The following is a 7,500-nucleotide window of genomic DNA, read 5'->3' on the forward strand; positions in this document are numbered from 1 at the left end:
GAGGGCACCGCGGGCGCGAGCCTCTGACGCCTCTGCGGCGTCGGCGGGCGGCGCCCCCGGTGTTCCTCCATTTTTTTTTTCGTTTTGGTCACGAAATCGAGGTAAAACGGTCGACCTTGTGTCTTTGACATCGGGTCGACCTTTTTGTCTCGATTTCGGAAAAGTCGAAACTATGAAAGTGAATTTTTCGGTTCCGAAACCCTTACGAGCGCGTAGAGCGCGTCGAGACGATCTCAACGGTGGTTCGTTCGTCTCGATCGGACCGCGGGGAGCGGAGTTATGACCCGAAAACCGACGCCGATTTCGACCTCGGTCGGGCGCCCGACTCTGGCCGCGGCCGGCCTGGGCTCGCGCCCCGGTCAAAATCTCGGGCGTGCCCGAAGCAATCAACGGACTTAGTCGTTTTTCGACCTCGCCCATACTTTAACATAGGGCCTATGCTATAACATGGGGGCCCATACCGTAACATGGGCGGACCGCCCATACTTGCTCGGATCGGTTCCAAACTTCGTGTGCGGGGTCTCTAGGGATACTTTTGGCCGGCAAAAAAAATCAACTTTTTCCGAGGAAGATTTCGGACTTTGTCGTTTTTCGACCTCCCCCATACTTTAACATAGGGCCTATGCTATAACATGGGGGCCCATACCGTAACATGGGCGGACCGCCTATACTTGCTCGGATCGGTTCCAAACTTCGTGTGCGGGGTCTCTAGGCGGGCTTTTGGCCGGCAAAAAAGTTCAACTTTTTTCGAGGAAAATTTCGGACTTAGTCGTTTTTCGACCTCGCCCGTACATTAACATGGGGCCCATACCTTAACATAGGCGGGCGCGCCAGACTTGCTCGGATCGGTTCCAAACTTCGTGTGCGGGGTCTCTAGGCGGGCTTTTGGCCGGCAAAAAAAATCAACTTTTTCCGAGGAAGATTTCGGACTTTGTCGTTTTTCGACCTCCCCCATACTTTAACATAGGGCCTATGCTATAACATGGGGGCCCATACCGTAACATGGGCGGACCGCCTATACTTGCTCGGATCGGTTCCAAACTTCGTGTGCGGGGTCTCTAGGCGGGCTTTTGGCCGGCAAAAAAGTTCAACTTTTTTCGAGGAAAATTTCGGACTTAGTCGTTTTTCGACCTCGCCCGTACATTAACATGGGGCCCATACCTTAACATAGGCGGGCGCGCCAGACTTGCTCGGATCGGTTCCAAACTTCGTGTGCGGGGTCTCTAGGCGGGCTTTTGGCCGGCAAAAAAAATCAACTTTTTCCGAGGAAGATTTCGGACTTTGTCGTTTTTCGACCTCCCCCATACTTTAACATAGGGCCTATGCTATAACATGGGGGCCCATACCGTAACATGGGCGGACCGCCCATACTTGCTCGGATCGGTTCCAAACTTCGTGTGCGGGGTCTCTAGGGATACTTTTGGCCGGCAAAAAAAATCAACTTTTTCCGAGGAAGATTTCGGACTTAGTCGTTTTTCGACCTCGCCCATACATTAACATGGGCGGGCGCGCCAGACTTGCTCGGATCGGTTCCAAACTTCGTGTGCGGGGTCTCTAGGCGGGCTTTTGGCCGGCAAAAAAAATCAACTTTTCCCGAGGAAATTTTCGGACTTGGTCGTTTTTCGACCTCGCCCATACCCTAACACAGGGCCCATACCTTAACATAGGCGGGCGCGCCAGACTTGCTCGGATCGGCTCCAAACTTCGTGTGGGGCCTCTCATGGGTGACTTTTGGCCGGCAAAAAAGATCGACTTTTTCCGAGGAAGATTTCGGACTTGGTCGTTTTTCGACCTCGCCCATACCTTAACATGGGGGCCTACGGTAGGTCGGCCGGACTCGCTCGGATCGGTTCCAAACTTCGTGTGCGGGCTCTTATGGATGACTTTTGGCCGGCGAAAAAAATCAACTTTTGCCGAGGAAAATTTCGGACTTAGTCGTTTTTCCGGGGGTTCGGACTTAGAAAAAATCCGAGTATTGTCGAAATTTTTTTTTCTCCGATTCCGATTTCCCGCACATCGGCGGACTCGTGGGAGCCCGTAGATCGCGAATACACCGTTTTCCGGGCGCTGGGAGGCCGTACGAGAAAGAAAAATTTTCACCCTCGCTTTGGCGTCAGGAGTCCATTTCGACTATCCCCGTAGCTCTAGGACGCACAGGAGCCGAGATACGAGTTTTTCGCGAATAGCTCGGCTCCTGTTCGGGCCAGACCCACGCGGGACCCCTCGTTGGAAGCGGCGCAGCGAGACGAATCCGGGAAAAAAAAATTATCGAATTCGGACCACCCGGAGCCGAGATATCTCCGGTTAAAGCGCGCCAAAATCGGACCTTTGACCGGCTCTGGAGGCCGAGCCGTTTGTCGGATCGGGATAATTCCTTCGCGGGGCGTCTTCAAACAGTGCGGGGAACGCGCCCGTGTGGTTTTTAGGCGAAAAAATTTTTTTTCGGACTTTAACTTTTTCACGATTTTCGGACTTAGTCGTTTTTCGACCTCGCCCATGCATTAACATAGGGCCCATACCGTAACATGGGCGGACCGCCTATACTTGGTCGGATCGGTTCCAAACTTCGTGTGCGGGGTCTTACGGATGACTTTTGGCCGGCAAAAAAGTTCGACTTTTTCCGAGGAAAATTTCGGACTTAGTCGTTTTTCGACCTCGCCCATACTTTAACATGGGGGCCTACGGTAGGTCGGCCGGACTCGGTCCGATCGACTCCAAACTTCGTGTGGGGCCTCTTATGGATGACTTTTGGCCGGCGGAAAAGATCGACTTTTTCCGAGGAAATTTTCGGACTTAGTCGTTTTTCGACCTCGCCCGTACATTAACATGGGGCCCATACCTTAACATAGGCGGGCGCGCCAGACTTGCTCGGATCGGCTCCAAACTTCGTGTGGGGCCTCTCATGGGTGACTTTTGGCCGGCAAAAAAGTTCAACTTTTTCCGAGGAAATTTTCGGACTTAGTCGTTTTTCGACCTCGCCCGTACATTAACATGGGGCCCATACCTTAACATAGGCGGGCGCGCCAGACTTGCTCGGATCGGCTCCAAACTTCGTGTGGGGCCTCTCATGGGTGACTTTTGGCCGGCAAAAAAGTTCAACTTTTTCCGAGGAAATTTTCGGACTTAGTCGTTTTTCGACCTCGCCCGTACATTAACATGGGGCCCATACCTTAACATAGGCGGGCGCGCCAGACTTGCTCGGATCGGCTCCAAACTTCGTGTGGGGCCTCTCATGGGTGACTTTTGGCCGGCAAAAAAGTTCAACTTTTTCCGAGGAAATTTTCGGACTTAGTCGTTTTTCGACCTCGCCCGTACATTAACATGGGGCCCATACCTTAACATAGGCGGGCGCGCCAGACTTGCTCGGATCGGCTCCAAACTTCGTGTGGGGCCTCTCATGGGTGACTTTTGGCCGGCAAAAAAGTTCAACTTTTTCCGAGGAAATTTTCGGACTTAGTCGTTTTTCGACCTCGCCCATACCTTAACACAGGGCCCATACCTTAACACGGCGAAACGCCTATACTTGGTCGGATCGGCCCCAAACTTCGTGTGAGGGGTCCCGTGGGAGGCTTTTTCGAAAAGTTTTTTTTTTAATTATTTTTTATTTTTTCGGAAAAAAAATTTTATTTTTCGGGAAAAAAAATTTTTCTGGCCGGCGAAAATTTTCCGGCCCCCCGGCCCGGGTGCGACCCTGAAAAACGACTAAGTAGAAAAAAGTCACCAGGGTTTCCGAAAAAAAACTAATATAGGAAGGGGCGCGCGCCCGGCGCCTGACGGGAGGCCGGGCGCGAAACGTTGAATCTGCCGGCGAGAGGATGCGCCCGGCGCGGCGGAACTGATCCGTCGTCACCGGTTGGAGCGAAAGCATATGGGGGTGCGAAGCAAGCACTAATCACGGGTCGGAGCACCTCGAGTCGCGGGTTCAAACGTTGCGTGTCGCCAAGCGCTGCATAGAGCGAGCTTGCCCGGTATGCCGTAGACGGCGGGATATGGATGATAGTGACCCTACACCTGTCATACAGCCATGAGGCATACCGGATAGCGGACTCAATAAATGCAGCGCGGACGCGGCGCGTTGTCTTTCGGGCCTCGCGGCCCAGACCCTTCCTACGTAGCGTCGCGGCGTCGCCGAGGAGTGAATCGGCCGTCGAGAAACCTTGGTCCGACAAATGCCTCGTGAACCGCTGGGCCTCGCGGCCCTTGCCTCCGGGAACGAACGAAAGAGCGGGACGGCCCGCTATACAAACACGACGTCCTCGGTCCGCCGCGGCGGCTCCGGGCGCTTATCCGTGCATCGCGTCGCGGCAGAGCAGCGCCCGAGCCCCGGCGGCAGGCCTCGCGTCCGTCTCGGATTCGGTTCCGAGCGCGAGTGATTCTATTAAGCGGTGAACGGCGGGCGTCCGCGTCCCACGAGACGACGGCGGGCGACCCGAGAACGGTCCGACGATCGAGAGAGCGAAAGCGACGGGCGCCGTAGAGCGGCGGCGCCGGTGCCGACGAACGGCGGCACCACCTTGGTCCCGACGCCCGACCCCCGGCCCAGGGGCGGGCCTCGCAGTGCGCGAGAGATATCTGGTTGATCCTGCCAGTAGTGATATGCTTGTCTCAAAGATTAAGCCATGCAGGTGTAAGTACGAACTGAACGTAAAGTGAAACTGCGAACGGCTCATTAAATCAGTCTTGGTTTATTTGGTCCTTGCGAGAGCTAACGTGGATAACTGTGGCAATTCCAGAGCTAATACATGCGACCGAGCGCCGACTCCGGGAGGCGCGCTTTTATTGGTTCGAACCCGACCGGGCCCGCGAGGGCCCGTCTCTTTCGATGACTCTGGATAACCACGCGGATCGCACGCCTTCGCGGCGGCGACCTACCATTCAAGTGTCTGACCTATCAACTTTCGAAGGTAGGCTACGGGCTTACCTTTGTGATAACGGGTGACGGGGAATCAGGGTTCGATTCCGGAGAGGGAGCCTGAGAAACGGCTACCACATCCAAGGAAGGCAGCAGGCGCGCAAATTACCCATTCCCGACACGGGGAGGTAGTGACGAAAAATAACGATGCGGGACTCTAACGAGGCCCCGCAATCGGAATGAGTACATTCTAAAACTCTTGTCGAGTATCCATCGGAGGGCAAGTCTGGTGCCAGCAGCCGCGGTAATTCCAGCTCCGAAAGTGTATGCTAAAGTTGTTGCGGTTGAAAAGCTCGTAGTTGGATGTAGAGCGCGCGGCGCCGGTCCGTCGCAGGGCGTGCACCGGCGTCGCGGGTTCCGCCTGTCGGCGCCGCCCGCGGTGCTCTTGACCGGGTGCCGGGGGTCGGGCCGACGAGTTTACTTTGAAAAAATTAGAGTGTTCAAAGCAGGCCGCCCGCCTGCATAGTGTCGCATGGAATAACGGAATAGGACCTCGGTCTCGTTTCGTTGGCGTTCGCGGGAGCGAGGTAATGATTAAGAGGGACGGCCGGGGGCGTCCGTACTCTGCCGTCAGAGGTGAAATTCTTGGACCGGCGGAAGACGAGCAGCTGCGAAAGCGTTCGCCAAGAACGTTTTCTTTAATCAAGAGCGAAAGTCAGAGGTTCGAAGACGATCAGATACCGTCCTAGTTCTGACTATAAACGATGCCAACTGGCGATCGGCGGGCGTTACCATGACGACCTCGCCGGCAGCCTCCGGGAAACCAAAGTCTTTGGGTTCCGGGGGAAGTATGGTTGCAAAGCTGAAACTTAAAGGAATTGACGGAAGGGCACCACCAGGAGTGGAGCCTGCGGCTTAATTTGACTCAACACGGGGAAACTCACCCGGCCCGGACACGGGAAGGATTGACAGATTGACAGCTCTTTCTTGATTCTGTGGGTGGTGGTGCATGGCCGTTCTTAGTTGGTGGAGCGATTTGTCTGGTTAATTCCGATAACGAACGAGACTCTGGCATGCTAAATAGTTACGCGACCCTCGGCGGTCGGCGTCCAACTTCTTAGAGGGACTAGTGGCGTTTAGCCACACGAGATCGAGCAATAACAGGTCTGTGATGCCCTTAGATGTTCGGGGCCGCACGCGCGCTACACTGGACGGATCAGCGAGTGCGCCCGGGCCGAGAGGTCCGGGTAACCCGTTGAACCCCGTCCGTGATTGGGATAGGGCCTTGCAATTGTTGCCCTCGAACGAGGAATTCCCAGTAAGCGCGAGTCATCAGCTCGCGTTGATTACGTCCCTGCCCTTTGTACACACCGCCCGTCGCTACTACCGATTGAACGGTTTAGTGAGATCCTCGGACCGGCCCCGTCGCGTGCCCGGCGACGGGCGCGGCGGTGCGCCGGGAAGACGACCGAACTTGATCGTTTAGAGGAAGTAAAAGTCGTAACAAGGTTTCCGTAGGTGAACCTGCGGAAGGATCATTATCGTTGTCCGTGGGGTGCGAGGCCCCGTTGCTTTTTGATCTGGCGCCGTGTCCGCGAGGACTCGGCGTCGCGGCGCCCCGCGCTTGGGCGCCGCTCGTCGTGAACGAGACCGTCGTGACAGAGAAGGGCGGGCGCTCGACGGCGGGCCGGGGATGGCCGTCGTCGGGGCCCGCCTTCGGAGAGGGACCGAGACCGAACGCCTCTAGGTCGGTTCCCTCGGCGGCGTCGGCCTCGAGCGAGCCGGCGCCGAAGGGGCTGCTAGGCCCCGCGAAAAACCGTGGTGAGCGAAGCGATGCGGAGTTGTCCTAAGAGCAAAGAGAGTACGACTCTCGACGGTGGATCACTAGGCTCGCGAGTCGATGAAGGACGCAGCTAAGTGCGAGAAGTAATGTGAATTGCAGAACACATTGAACGTCGATATTCCGAACGCAAATTGCGGCGTCGGGCAAATCCCGGCGCCGCGTCTGCCTCAGGGTCGGCGTGACGCGATGCGCGAGGCGGCTTTGGTAGGAGCCGCCCGCGGCCGAGACAAGCCTGGGAGTTTGGGCGTCGGGCCGCGAGGCCCGTCGCTCCGAGGTGGACCGGCGCGCGCCCGCGTCGGGGCCGGACCCGGTCGCTCCGCGACTCGGCCGCCGTTGCGATCGCGCCTCCGGGCGCGGTACTGGCGGTCGGAGCGCGGCGCGGCTTTGGGCGGTGCGGCTCCCGGCGAGGCGCGCGGCGGTGACCGGCGGCCGACGAGGCGCCGGCAGAGGTACGACTTCGACCTGAGTTCAGGCGAGGCTACCCGCTGAATTTAAGCATATTATTAAGCGGTGGAAAAGAAACCAACGGGGATTCCCCGAGTAACGGCGAGTGAAGCGGGATCTGTCCAGCGTCGAACCCGCGCGTTCTCGAAGCGCGCCGGAATGTGACGTAAGGAAGAGCCCCTGCGACGGCCGGCGGGCGCCGAAGTCCTTCTGATCGAGGCCTCTCCCCCGCGAGGGTGTCAGGCCCGCGAGGGCGCGCGCCGCCGCCGCTAAGGCTCTTCCCGGAGTCGGGTTGTTTGAGAATGCAGCCTGAAGCGGGTGGTAAACTCCATCTAAGACTGAATACGGTCGCGAGACCGAT

At 57.1% G+C, this 7,500-nt stretch overlaps 3 non-coding genes across 3 annotated transcripts in view; all 3 read left to right on the top strand.

Annotated features, from left to right (window-relative positions):
* The first annotated feature begins 4,569 nt into the window (after nt 1–4,569).
* LOC145459962 (small subunit ribosomal RNA) lies at nt 4,570–6,393 on the top strand. The gene has a single exon (XR_013921642.1). It is a non-coding gene; the product is annotated as a small subunit ribosomal RNA (ribosomal RNA).
* A 324-nt stretch (nt 6,394–6,717) lies between these two features.
* Nucleotides 6,718–6,871, top strand: LOC145459971 (5.8S ribosomal RNA). Its single transcript, XR_013921650.1, has one exon. It is a non-coding gene; the product is annotated as a 5.8S ribosomal RNA (ribosomal RNA).
* Nucleotides 6,872–7,153: 282 nt separating this feature from the next.
* Nucleotides 7,154–7,500, top strand: part of LOC145459915 (large subunit ribosomal RNA) — a 3,726-nt gene continuing 3,379 nt past the window's right edge. The window contains exon 1 of the ribosomal RNA XR_013921599.1: nt 7,154–7,500. This exon is cut by the window's right edge and continues 3,379 nt beyond it. This is a non-coding gene — a ribosomal RNA (large subunit ribosomal RNA).

Source organism: Botryllus schlosseri, unplaced genomic scaffold (assembly GCF_051294905.1).
Source record: "Botryllus schlosseri isolate E-star unplaced genomic scaffold, Bs_hap1 Bs28a, whole genome shotgun sequence".
NCBI lineage: Eukaryota > Metazoa > Chordata > Ascidiacea > Stolidobranchia > Styelidae > Botryllus > Botryllus schlosseri.